The sequence below is a fragment of the Anastrepha ludens genome, chromosome 4 (assembly GCF_028408465.1).
Source record: "Anastrepha ludens isolate Willacy chromosome 4, idAnaLude1.1, whole genome shotgun sequence".
In the NCBI taxonomy this organism is placed as follows: domain Eukaryota; kingdom Metazoa; phylum Arthropoda; class Insecta; order Diptera; family Tephritidae; genus Anastrepha; species Anastrepha ludens.
This window is the reverse complement of record NC_071500.1, coordinates 123,968,753-123,983,501: the sequence shown is the minus strand read 5'-3', so window position 1 is coordinate 123,983,501 and position 14,749 is coordinate 123,968,753. Positions and strand designations below refer to the sequence as shown.

The 14,749-nt window shown below is 34.5% G+C and overlaps 1 protein-coding gene across 3 annotated transcripts in view; it reads left to right on the top strand.

Annotated features, from left to right (window-relative positions):
* The window catches only part of LOC128861013 (sodium-dependent phosphate transporter 1-A), a 32,106-nt gene that overhangs the window by 7,795 nt on the left and 9,562 nt on the right, over nucleotides 1-14,749 (top strand). For 2 of the 3 annotated variants that reach the window (XM_054098872.1, XM_054098874.1), the window contains exon 2: nucleotides 14,585-14,637. The gene's annotated coding sequence lies outside the window, so the exon portion shown is untranslated. Of the gene's footprint in view, nucleotides 1-11,712; nucleotides 11,734-14,584; nucleotides 14,638-14,749 lie in introns of those variants that run through there. The other variant, XM_054098873.1, reaches the window with a different exon arrangement.

Sequence of the window (14,749 nt, the reverse complement as noted above, 5' to 3'; positions counted from 1 at the left end):
TTTTTTAATATAAACAAAAGAAAACTCAATTTGAATTGAAATGGAAATGCGAGGGTGGTTGAGGGGAGAGAAAAAATTATATATCTATGTATGTTTGTAGAACATAAATGTGCGCACGGTAGCAATTACATACCTATGCATATATAGAGGCGCATATCTACAGGGTGGCGAAAAATTAATTACCGCTATAATTTTTGCAAGTGGCGAACTAGACAGCTGCAGTATACGAACAGATAAGCAATGGAGCGCGTAAAAGTCAAAATAAAGAATTCCATCACTCAAAATCATTTTGTTTTTATTTAGCAAAGACGTTTTTTTTTCTTTTTTTTGTAAAATGTGGCACGCTTCAGGTTTTTGCGTGTCGTCCTTGCGAAGAAGTTACTCAAAATCAAAATATAGTGATGATTAATTTTGCGCCACCTCAAAATCATGTTCTTTTATTTAGTAAAGAAGTTACTAAAAACAAAATTATTATGATGATTAATTTTGCGCCACCTTGTAAATTTTTTCCACATCACTCAAAATCATGTTCTTCTATTTAGTAAAGAAGTTACTAAAAATAAAATTATGATGATGATTAATTTTGTGCCACCTTGTAAATTTGTTCAACATCACTCAAAATCATTTTGTTTTTATTTAGTAAAGAAGTTACTCAAAAATAAAATTATGGTGATGATTAAATTTGCGCCACCTTGTAAATTTGTTTAACACATTTCTCTTTATGTAATCTATATATATCATATTCTCATGTACATATATATTGCCGAAAAAATTAAATAAAGTCAGTAAAACAAAAAATGCCCAAAAATCGGACCTAGAACCTCTAAACGCCACTACAGCATTACCCCATATTAGTTATAGCTTTCGGGCACTAGCGCCATTTAAATTACTTTTTTTTGTTGCTACAAAATTCATTTAAGGAACAGTCCAAAATATAACTAGGAAACAGTTTAGAATGGGTTCTGAAAGTATGCCGTGATACTGCCACTTCCCCGTATAAAAGTAGACAATCGAAAAAATTGGCCAGAATAAGTTTGCTCTGCGTTACTTTTAAACTAGTTTGATTTACGGCAGGGTATACATACCACTACTCAAAACATCCCCACGAGAACCCACTTCCTCTCACTTTTACAGTTTTGTTTGAATTCGTATTTCATAACATTTTCATCAGCGTTACAAATTCCAATTCCAAATCCAATTTCAGTTTCGTTTTAATTTTTCTCTTATATTTTGCATATTAAGCGTTGGTGTGTGTGAATGTTGTTTTTTGTGCATATTTGTATTCATATACATACATACATACTATGTGTGAGTAGAGATGAAATTGCGCTCTGAATTTTATTTTATTACTCACCGGTGATTTACGTTATTTATTACTATTAAGATTCTTCATAATTTTCCGCTGATTTGCATTGTAACAAAATTGAACACCAACAACGAATAGCTATAGTCAACTTCTACAACAATAACAACAACAATAACAAGCTGTACAGTACAGCATAATGAAAAACTGCAATAACAAGAACAAAAATAGCTTAGACACGCTCTGAACTTTGTTTACACATTTTGTGTAGCTACTGCCACCTTCCATTTCAATAATTTTCTACCCCTTGAAAGGTAATAAATCTAGGTTTTGCTCATCGTGTAGACACTGGAAAAAATTATTTTGTTTAGAATACATTTTTAATTGAGATATAAAATTAAACTCAAATTGGTTTATATGTAACTTGGGGGCTGAGTGTTTATAATTAAGGAAGTGTCCAGAAAGTTACGCTCAACTGATTTGAGTTCTATTTTTGGTTGTTAGATTGCCACATCTGTGATTGACATACCTGCCAAAATTGTATCGCCTTTACTTGACATTTGTAAAAGTAAGTAAATCTACCCCTGCAGATGTTTTCGATTTCTTATATTTTTAAATTTTGCTTTAAAAATGGATTTAATAGTGCGAAAGCCTTATAAATGTGGGGAAACTGTTTCGGTAATGGTAGTCTAAAGAAAACAGCCATTTACGAGTGGCATGAACGCTTCAGAACAGATCGTGAGTCAATAGAAGAAGACAAACTTAGTCGCAGGTAATCGACACCGAAAACGAATGAACACATCAATAAAGTGAAAGAAAAGTTGATCAATAGCCGCAAAGCATGAGTATTCATCCGAGAGCTGGCAGAGAACTTGAACATTGCTTATGAACCCGTTCAGGACATTGTAGTTAATGATTTACTGGAGATGAGACGTGGGTTTATAAGTACGACAGGCAATTCAGACATCAGGCGAGTGAGTGGAGAGCTCTGAATGAACCAAGACCAAACAAGACACGTCGTTTTCAGCCAAACAGGAAAGTGATGCTCGCGGTTTTTATGGATTACAGCTGTATTGTACACCACGAATTTTTGCCAGAGGGTCAGACAGTCAATAAGGACTATTATTTGAGCATTATGAGACCTTTACGTGAATCGATTCGCCAAAAAACGATTTGTGGGGGAAAAAGGCGTGGATTTTGCACTAAGATAACACGCACCATCGCACAGTGCCATCATTAGCCGTGAATTTTTTAATTAAGAAAGAAACGAATACCATCCAACCGCTATCGAATTCACTTGATATGGCTCCCTGCGATTTTTTTGTTTCTTTTCTGCTTGATCGAGTAAAAAAAAACACTACGGGGAACTTGTTTTAGCAGCCGAAAGGAAGTAGTGGGAACATCGAAGCCTGCTTTGATGGCTGCACCGAAAATAGGCTTCCAGAATTGTTTGGGGAGCTGGGTCAAACGCTGGCATAAGTGCGTTACAGTTGATGAGGGGTACTTTGAAGGCGTTAAATATCACTTTTGAGAAATAAACTTTATATTTTGATTTTCCTGAATATATTCCGGGCACTTTTTGATCGAGGTGGTATTGCTCGTTTGTTGGAAGAGCGTCATAACTCTAAAATAGGAGAAAAATGGCTTCAAGGTTCTCAATTTACTGTGCCGCCCTATGTAAAAGTAAAGACACATTCGCATGTAATGAGATACTGTTAATAGATCATAATATTTTACACATCATAAAACACGAGCCGGCGATTATTTTTGCGTACTTATCTAAATAAATTTAGTTTCGGGTTATGACTTTCTTTCAGCAAACGGGGGATATGCATTTTCCGTGTACTTTGCATTTGTCTGTGTTGTACCCACTAACCAATGTCTGTGTTGTGTTTGTATGGTATAATATTATTTGTGTTAAGGTTTTCGCTTTCATTACACGCCTAAAAGGCAAACGCACTCATTTGTGTTGTGCCGATTTTGCTGGGCTTGGCAAGCCGGCGGGCGTCAACTTAACTGCTTTATATCATATTTGAGCTCGTAAAGTTCGTTATTTATAGTCAGTCTAGTAATATTTGTTGTCGCCATAGCTTTTGCTCACCTAAGTGGTTTCTGGTATCCTTCGGTTTGTTTTCACATTTTCATTTCGCTATCCGTTTTTTTATGCGGACTTCTTACTCTTTTTTTATATGCAAATATTAACTTAGTCGGCACAGCTTTTCACTTAACTTTTGCACATTTTGCTTGTAAGTTGAAAATTTTTCGAACCTATATCCGTCTCTATATTTTTGACTCGTAGTTATTCGCTCTTCGTACAAGGATGTGCTGGAAAAAGTTTTGCATTCGTTTATTGTCTGTTGAACTGTCAGTTGAAGGGGTTCGTCATATTTGACTTCTGTTCAAACAAATACTTTTTTTGGCGGGGCTGCAAAATGTCCTTGAAAATGGTTGATTGTGTGTGAGATTTAATTTAAAAAAATTTGCTTATACGAATAGGCTTGAGCACACACAACAAGCACACACATACATTAGGGTGCCTCACCAAATACTAAAGTTGCGGTTTTTCCACTGGAATTATAAAATGTATTGTACATATTTTAAATCTATTAGTATTTACATGAGATGTAGTGGAATTTACTAACACATTTTAACGATATTCGCATTGTTATCTCCCCTTAATCACAATTTTAACGAGTTTGCTATTTGGTACCCCATTTCGTAACGAAAATCGATAATACAAAAAAGCTGTTCGTAAACTAAACGACAGATGTGGTGGTGTGGTTACATCGAACGATAAAATAATATTTAGTGATCTTAATTAAAACGTTGAAATTACATTATCAAAAGGTCATTGGTTTATGGTTTATTGCGTGTTGAGAAGGCAGTGGGCCCTCGAACAGTAACTCGACGTTCGCTCAGAGATGCGGACAATCCTTTTTATTTGGCTGCAAGGAAATTCCACGTTTTGTGTCCGGCGTTTTCCTACACCGGTCGACCCTTCTCCGTTTTTTGTAAATTTTGTCTATTTGTATTCTCTGCAAATGTTGTGAATTTATTGAGCTATATATTCTTTCTCTCTCTCTCTCTCTCTCTCTCTCATTCTCTCTCGGGTCTCTCCCTCCTGCTTAGTCTGCCTTGAAAGTATCACTTCTGTTATGTGTACTACGCTACACGCACTTTTTTTTCGTTTTGTATGGATGTGATGTACCCTAATGTATAAGTATATGTATACATCGTTGTGTTAAATCGTTAAATAATTCGGCCAATCTATTTGGGACAATTTATAGTATATTATTACGGTTACTGTCTATTTTTCTAACTCTATATTTTCGTTCTTGCCTTTAAAATAGTTGTCTGAGTCAAAGCATTTTATTATTTTGTGGCAATTATTGGATTGTACCAGTCCATTCTGTATAATTTATTTAACTGCCTGCAATCCTGTCAGTAAACGTATGCTAGGAAGAAAATGAGGTCTGCAACCTAAGTATACATTATGGTTGTATAAAGCGGTTATACGACCGTAGGGATCGGTAGTTTGGTGAAAAGCTTTAAGGGGGAACATCACTGTGATTTTTCAAAAAATCGAGTTTTTTTGCATTTAATTAAAGTAATAGGACTATGAATAAGTTCGTGCGGTTTTTTTTCGAAATTTGAAACTTTATTGACGTAAAATGGTTACAAATTTAATATTCAAAATATTGTCCATCGCTTACTACTACTTTTTCCCATCTTTCTGGCAATTCACGGATTCCCTTTGTGAAAAATTCGGTCGGTTTTGCCGCAATCCACGAATCGATCCATTTTTTGACTTCATCGTAATTACGGAAGTGCTGGTCAGCCAGGCCATGTTGCATCGATCGGAAGAGATAGTAATCGGATGGCGCAAGGTCTGGACTATACGGCGGGTGGGGTAGGACATCCCATTTGAGCGTTTCTAAGTATGTTTTGACCACTTGTGCAACATGTGGCCGAGCATTGTCATGTTGCAAAATAACTTTGTCGTGTCTATCGGCGTATTGCGGCCGTTTTTCTCGCAGTGCTCGGCTCAAACGCATCAATTGTCGTCGGTAGACATCCCCCGTAATCGTTTCATTCGGTTTCAGTAGCTCATAATACACAACACCCAGCTGGTCCCACCAGATACACAGCATAACCTTCAGGCCATGAATATTCTGCGCCGACGTCGATGTTGAAGCATGGCCAGGGTATCCATACGTTGCCCGACGTTTTGGATTGTCGTAATGGACCCACTTTTCATCGCCAGTCACAATTCGATGCAAAAAACCCTTTCTTTTGTGCCGTTGAAGCAGTTGTTCGCATGCCATAAAACGGCGTTCAACGTCTCTTGGCTTCAATTCATACGGCACCCAATGGCCTACCTTTCGGATCATTCCCATGGCTTTTAAACGTTTGGAAATGGTTGATTGATCAACTCCCAAAGTTTTTGCAACCTCTTCTTGCGTTTGAGCCGGATCTTGATCGAGCAATTCCTCCAATTCGGTATCCATGAACTTTGGCGGCGCACCCTCGCGTTCTTCGTCTTCCAAGCCAAAATCACCACTTTTAAAGCGTGCAAACCACTTCTGGCACGTTCGCTCAGATAGAGCATGCTCACCATAAACTTCCACCAAGATACGATGACTTTCGGCTGCTTTTTTCTTCATATTAAAATAATGAAGAAGAATTCCCCGCAAAAACACATTATTTGGCACGAAATTCGACATTTTCAAGTGTGGTAAAAATATTGTTGTTTACGCTTCAAATAAAAAACTTATACTGACGTTTGTGCCTTACGACAGTAGCTCTCCAATGAATGTTTGGAAATGTGGATCGATGGAATAATAATCAAGTTACGCCATCTGTTGTAAAACCGTAACGAACTTATTCATAGTCCTATTAGATATATTAAAAAAATATTTTTAACTTAAAATCTTGAAAATTGATGAAGTTATACTTCAATACAATAAGCGTAGGTAGTGAGTTACAATGGCCAATGAAAACTTTAAACGCGTTTTTCTCAAAACGACTTTTCTGAACACGGTGACCTCGATTTCTCGAAGACTTATGAACTGATTTTTTTTTTTTTTTAATTTTTGTACATTTATTGACTACAGTCGTACATGGCCGTTTTTAAAAAACCCAAAAATTTATATTTTTTCAAGCCATTCGAAAACAAAAAAGGGTAAAAACACAAACTCATATTTTAAATCTGCAACATTTTCTCAAAAAAAAGTAAAAAAAACCGCCACGTACGACGATAGCAATTGATGTATAGATTAAGAATTTTTTGGTTTTTCGGGTTCATCAGTTTTTTATGACGTCATTGCATCAATATTAATAACATTTGTAATTTTTATAATTTTTTTAATAAAAATCAAATCATTTTAAAATATATCATATTAATCAATTGTTTAACTCATTTTTTAATTCAAAAATTTTAAAATTTATGTTATTTCTAAATTTATTATCCTTAGGTGGACTTCCACCATTTATTGGATTTTTACCAAAATGATTAGTTATTCAATTATTAGTTTTAAATAATCAATATACTCTTATAACAATTATAACCGTAATAACTTTAATTACATTATTTTTTTATTTACGCTTAGTTTGAATATATGCTAAATAAATTATAATTTGTCCGATCTTCAAATAATCATCCCTACTTATAAAAAAAATCATGAAAATCACTTAATTTTCACGCGTTCACAGTGGTGTTCCCCCTTAAGGAGTGATTATAATATCAAATTACTGGGCAGAATACAAGAATACATACCAAAAAGATTGCAACCATGAGTAGAAAAAGCCTTATCACCTTGAGTGAAAACCATAACCTTACCTAAATCTGGATCCCGGGATATCGGAACATTCATGGCAGATGAACTGACAAGAGTGGAATCTGCAATGAATAATGTTCTTGCAGAACCGGTATTCACACCACTGGGTGCAATCAAGAATACAATTTCCTCAAAAAATCTCCAAATTGTAGATGGAGAGACCAGACGATATGCAGAACGTTATGGCCCACTTACTATATGCCTTCTTACCCACCCCTCAAACAAACGTCAACATAGACAGACATGAAAGAATGGGACGTCTAGAGACTCACGGTAGTCATAAGTGGCTTTTGGTCTGTCGCGGAACTGATAAACAAGTTGGTAACGAGATGTGAATTGTCCACAAGGAGTTGCATGATAATGCACCATCTCAACGCTCCACTCTTGTGACTGATTTTTTTGACTAGAAATCGCATCTTAACCATCAACCACTTACCGTATTCGCCTGATATGGCTCCCTGTGACTTCTATTTATTCGGAAAATCGCATTATTTGCCTTGTGGCTGCTAAAATAAGCAAAAAACAAAGAAAAAGACACAGTTACACATTGCATCAGTGGCGCCAGCAAGAGGAAGCTGGCGACCGCGGTAATAGCGCGAACACACGAAATTTAGCGAAGTCCTCAACCATCTGTGCGATCCTTCTGGCAGAAAAATGTGAAACACAGATGGCGGTCCAATAAGTAAGAAGGCTTATTTAGGCACTATTTAGAACTGGTAGCGGCAGGCTAATCAGCTACACTGTCAGAAATCAAAATAGATTAACGAAACCAACGCAAGACTGAGTCTTGTCGAGGCCCTATGCTTCCGAGAGGAGTGAACAAAGAAAAAAATGTTATGAATGGTTCTTGAAATCCGATACTTCTAATTTGGCCACCCTTTATTATTATTTTTGAGGTGATTACAGTTGATAGAAGTGCTTTCAAAGCCGCCTAACTATCTGAAAGTATGTAAATGTGCTGTTCATACTAACAATCAACCTTTGTTTTTTCGGTATTTCGTTACTTTAAATCGTAACTCTGCGATAATATATTTGGCGTGCAATTAATTTCAGGACTAAATTACAAATTTCAGATTACAATGTCAACATTTCCACTACAGCTTTTTTATACAAACGTTGATTTTAATACAAAGTAAGTAGAAGAATTGTATAAGATTTTTATCAGAAATTAATTACGTAGTGGGAAATTAGAATGGCAAAAATATGAAATGACAATAACAAAACTTGGACAAAAAAGCAACATTTCCCTGTGTGTCACATTTATATGCGCTTACAAGCATAAAAAGCCTCAGTTATGTAGGAATTTTATATGTATGGATTTTTTTTGTTCATTCTAATTTATTTGACGACTATTTTTCGCTAACAAACAAATGGTCGCAATGACATTCATTTATTCGATGATAAACAAAATGAAAAGTGGAAAAATTACTGGCTGAGTGAAAATAGAGGGCAGAAATATTGGAACAATTTAGTTTTAACCAGTTGCAAGCCAGCCGCATTGGAAGTAATTGGCATGAAAATGCACATAAGTATACATGTATATGTAAATGCGTGTATGTATAGTATGTGCACATATGCACACATGTATATGTATGTATACGGGTATATGCGGTTTTTCGCATGCAAATTCGGCTGATGTCTATCTTGGCGTGAACAAAAGCGTCGAATTGTTCAATATCCGGTGATTACATAAATGCGGCGCATGGAGCTTATTGTGAATACTTCCAGTTTTTATTGTTGTTATTGCTAATCGTTAGCAATTAAAGGCTGATTGAATTGCAAATAGTGTTTTGACAAGAGATTTCAATACAAACAGTGTTTGCCTTTAATACAAACAGTGCGAATTTCTTTGGCAAGTTTTTTGCTTTTGAATTTATTTTGCGTTAATTTTCTGTTTACCAATTTTTTGCTTGGATGAAAACGATTTTAATTTTTTTCAACTAGAAATACTATATATTTGCAATTTGCATTTGGATATGTGTTTATGTTGTATGGCTGCTGTGTGGTTTCAATGCTTCATCATCATCACCCACCTGATGTTTTGATGATATTTTAATTGTTGGAAAATTTTTCATTCTAGAATTGCAGTCAAGTTGATAATTTAATTGTGTGTGAGTTCGCAAAGCGTATAGTCGTGTTGCATTTCACTTTTCTTCCGCTTACATACCTACATATACTACTTTTCCTCTATTTTATCCGAAGCTGTATCACATAGTGACATTCATAAATGGTATTAAAAAGTAGTTGTTGAACTTTTACAAGGATAATCGTTAGTGTTGGTGGTGGCAGATGTACATAAGCTTCCAATGAAATAAAAGTTTTAGAGCAAGACATGCCTGGCGTAAAGATGCTGCAAGCTGAGTGGTGGCAGTAAGAAGTTTAATGTGTAAATTTGTTTTTGGTAAGCATGTTTTGGTAAGTACTAATGAGCGAATTTAAGTTGGAAAAGTGCATATTTCCAAAGAAAAAAAATAAATTAAAGCGAAAATAATACAAATAGAATTTTATTTACACCATTCTGGGGCTTCAAAGCGTCTCATTGTTTTGGGAAGAGTGAGGCAAAAATCCATAAAAATGCTTTTAAGCCTACTTATCTTTAAAAACTTCAATCTATACTCAAATTAAAGCATGAATCTTACATTAGAATAATTATATGTAAGTTCCAGACCAAAAAATAAACATTTTGAATAAAATGTGGTTAACTTTTTCAGATGCAGTCATTGCGACCGAATAGCACATTATTAAATTACAGTGGTTTAGGTAGGTGAAATGGTTGAACTACTACTCTCGCACTCCTCAAGTAGCACTAAACACTACATATGATGTGATTTTTTAAAATTCAAAATGGCGGACGCAAAATCAAAAAGTTGAGCTAAAGTCGTCAAATTTGAAACTTTTGGATTTATAAGCACACTCGACTCTGAATTTGATCACTTAACGCTTTTTGCTGATCGACCGAATTTTTCTCAGCCATACTGATAAAAAATCTAAAGAGCAGATTAATTCTGCTCTCCTCTCAATATATTCGGACAGCAATTTGGTGGTTGTTGTTGTCGTAGCAGCGCTTAACCTGCTGCAGCTTTTCGTCAAGTAGTGTCAGTCATGTTCATCATTCGACACGACTAACTTGAGCCGGTCACCATACGCAAGTTGTGTATTTATTTGTAATTTCCTCTTTCGTTCTCTCTCTCTCAATTTAAGAATATAGTAAGTCTAACTGTGATAATTTTAATTCCATAACTATGTATATCTATCCCCTTTTTCTGTAAAAATTAGTCTTTGAATTGACTTTGAATAATAAAGAATATAAGTCTAAGTGTTACTAACTTACTTTTATATTCCTATAAAAATTAATTCGCATTTATATACTCGTATGTAGGTGTGACAAATTATACCAGTATTAGTGTTGGTGTGTTAAAAGGAGGTGAGAAATTTCGTAGTTTTTAAACTTGTTCGGTATTCAATCTACTCATACATATATAGGGACCGGCATGAACGGAAACACCTTTCTGAATACACAGTGTTAGGGGAAGACTGTGCGTAGAAATGTTTGATAATATCAACAAGCAGTACGCGAAAGTTTCGTACAATATTTGGACCAAAATAGGATTAAGAGTTATATGACTAATAATGAATTGTTTGAAGAGTACAAGCTGAGTAACTGCAAATGTTTTATAATCTAGTCAAATAGCAACTTTGCATTGTTGACTGAGAAGTCGTTTATATATACTTGTTAGTGGGTCAAAATAAAGGGTCATTAGAGGCTATACAACAATTATTTTACGAGAATAAGATACTATTTTGAGAAGCTTGAAGAAAAATGGAAAGGACAATGGCTTTAGCTACTAAAAGAAGTTAGGGGTTTGAAGAGAAGCGAAGGTATAAAATATATAAAATTACAAAAGCCAAAAAATGTAAGGGTACATAAATGGTATTTCAGGCAATGAGAAAAAATAATGTACACTTCAGTTTTCATAAGATAGTCTTTTGAGTACTGCACTTATTGGATGAAACTAAGACTTATTATTATTACTAGCAACCCGCCCAGCTTCGCACGGGTATAAAATATATACCCTATGTCACTCACTGAAAAAATGATTAAAGTCGATCCAGTAGTTTTGGCTTATTCATTATTGCCCGTGGCCCGCACGCGTTAAATTTGGAGTAAAACAATTCCCCTTTCTTTATAGCATGAAGATTTCCTGCTATCTTTGGGATATCTAAATTCATACCCTACATTTTTGCATATTAACTTTTTGCATTTTTACATATGTATTTATTTTATTTTTACAACAATTACTATATTACAGAATGTCTTTATATACAACGTTCATAGCCTTCTTGTCATTAGACAATACAAACATGTTTTCTCTAGAGGTTACTCTTGAAAGAGCGACATACAGTTGGCCATGTGAAAAACAGTCAACACTCAAATCTAAGCCTGCAACGTTGAAGGTTTGACCCTGAGATTTATTAATGGTCATTGCAAAAGATGTCTTTACCGGAAATTGTAAGCGTTTAAATTGGAATGGTAGATCCGATGGTATCAGAGGGATTCGGGGAATCAATACATCTTCTCCGGTACCACATCCTGTGAGTATTGTGCACTCTATTATGAAAGTTTTCAGTGATTTTACCAGCAAACGCGTGCCATTGCAAAGTTTAGGTGGACTTAGGTTTCTTAATAAAATAACAGGACAACCTATTTTCAGCTCCATTTTGTGAGGAGGGAGTCCAGACGGTTTCAAAGAATTTAGAAATTCTGTAGGAAATTGAACAGCTTCTTCCAAATCGAGAACAGTATCGACCGAGTAGTATATTTTCGTCGGCGCATCAATCTTTGAAATAATCAAGTTATTTACTTTATCTACTTGTTCGTTAGTTGGTGACAGAATAGCTCTTTCTTTAAACCAAGATATTGTCTTATAACTTATGTTATCAATGTCTGGATAGACATTGTTGACTAACTCTTGGATGTTGTCTATCAAAACACAAAGGTTTTCTAGGTTAATCCTTCCCTCACTTTGGGTTAATTCTCCATTGCCAACTTTTAGCAGCATCTCTGGAAATAGCCTGTTCTCACGTGAAGTGGACGAAATCCTCATATTAGTTTTAAGCTCTAATTTATTGACATACGACTAAAGATGGGATCTTTTTAGCGAAGCATTTATTAATGAGCAGTCACGCATCAATTTTCCTGTATTGCTTTGTCTAGAAACACTACAGACGCTGTTATCATCATCGGTGGCGATTTTCAGCGGGTGCTTCATTGTAGAGTGTGTGGTTCGGCCTCTTTCCAAAAGAGTAGCAATGCCGGATGACGCAACAGCTAACGCAATTTTTCCGGTAGATCTCAATTACTAATTACTGTTGTAATATCTTGAAAAATATTGTTTTTAATTATATGCTGTAAAGAGCCATATACATAGATCTATATGAAAACAACAATGTATTTAAGGTATTTAATTGGATAAGGATTAATGTTGTACCCATTTGTTGAAATCGCTTCGAAAATAAGCTATTAGTTGTCGTAAAAAGTAAATGACAAAAAATGTTATTGTATGGAATTGATAGCAAACTAAACGCGCTCCGAATCAATAAAAACTATTCAAAAACTGTATTTTAATTATGTGCGATTTACTAATATAGAACCTGAAAATAGCGTTTTATTTCGCTGTAAAATTGTATGTATGTACATATAATTACATGGAATTCAGTACATACATAGACACATATGTACATATGTCCGAAATGAAATAATGCGAGCGATTCGTAAATACATACATACATACGTCACCATACGATGTAATTCAACATTAATGAGGTGTGGTGAGATTATCGCTTAACGCCTATTGCTTCATTCGGTTGACAGCGAACACACACACAAACAGCTTTTTTTGGAAAAAGAGCTGCTTTTGTTTAAACAATTTTGGTTAAATAACAAATAAATCAATTATTTTTTTTGATGCAGAACGAAAGTAAATATTTCAAAGTTAAACTTCAAGAAAGTTTCATTTTAATTGGTTGATTCGTTTATGATTTATGGCCGTGAAAACCAAAAAATTATGTTTTTTTGCCACATTTTGACCGATTGCCACGCCCCCTTTATATATTTCTTCACATTATATAGATATAAACCTTCCTCTTCAATCAATCTATCTTTAAAAAAAAACCGCATCAAAATCCGTTGCGTAGTTTTAAAGATTTAAGCGTATAAGAAGACATAGGGACAGAAAAAGCGACTTTGTTTTATAATATGTAGTGATTAATGGTGGCGCAAAATTAGTCATGTACTTTTGTTTTTGAATAACTGTTTTACTAAATGAAATCATGATTTTGAGTGATGGAAATCTTTTATAGTGCAAGGTGGCGCAAAATTAATCATCCAATTTGTTTTTGAATAAGTTTTGTACTTAATAAAATAATTGTTTTGAGTGGTGAAAATCTTTTATTATACAGGGTGGCATAAAATTAATCATCTAATTTTTTTTAATTACTTTTTTATTAAATAAAAAAATTATTTTGAGTGATGTAAATCTTTTATAATACAGGGTGGCACAAAATTAATCATCTATTTTTTTTTTACTTTTTTATTAAACATTCACTTTTGTTTTTGAATAACTTAATTACTAAATACTAAAAAAAAGTTTTTGAGTAATGGAAATTTTTATTTTGAAAGTTACTCGCTACATTATTTGCCTTGTATAGGTACTGGAACTGTCTAGTTCACAAGAGTCAAATATGATTGACGTACGACGCCATTTTTACAAATTATAATCCTGCGATGTGGTGATTAATTTTGCGCCATCTTGTATAACATTGTTTTGGCCACAAGTGCATCGGAGGTACTCGAGGGTTCTCCTGAGGCTAATAAAATCTCAGCTCTCAAATTTTGTGGGACATAGGCCGCGAGGTACGCATGCTGTGAGACTCCTTTTTGTGTCAGTTGTATAGAGGATCATCTCAGCACTTTCTCCTTAACTGCCCTGTGAAAGATTTAAGTATCTTGGCTCTCATCTCTTTGCTACGCCTGCTGATATAGCAGGCATTGATATTAAAAATCTGATGAATTTCATCAACACCACCGTAATCAGCCATTCTTCGGGTGTCTTCATCAAATACACTTCCCCCTCTCTTCTTTTCTTTCTTCCCAGTCTCCTTATCTTCTTTAAAATGGTATCACAAAGGATGAATTCTTAGATTTTGATTTTCGTCCAAGTGTGCCTCCTCTATAGGCAACCATTTCAACCTAACCTAACTTGTATGGCATTTTTAGCGTTGAAAAAATTAAATTGATAATTACTATTCGTAATAAAATATGATTCTAAAATTTATATTATAAAGAAATCCCTGTTTTTAGAGCATTTTTTTTCAAATCATGTTTTTTATACGCATTTTTAATCGATATTAATTCCCTCTCTTTCACATCTTTTTTCAATTGCAGACATGTTACTGTTCTCTCTGACGTATCAACAATTATGCTGTCCTAAACGCCAGGTGCGATATATTTTATATATTTTTCGTAAAAAAATTCGTTATGAAATTTCTAAAAAATTAACTAGCTTTAGAAAAAGGATATTAAAAGTTTTAAACTTTCCTTTTTTCTTAT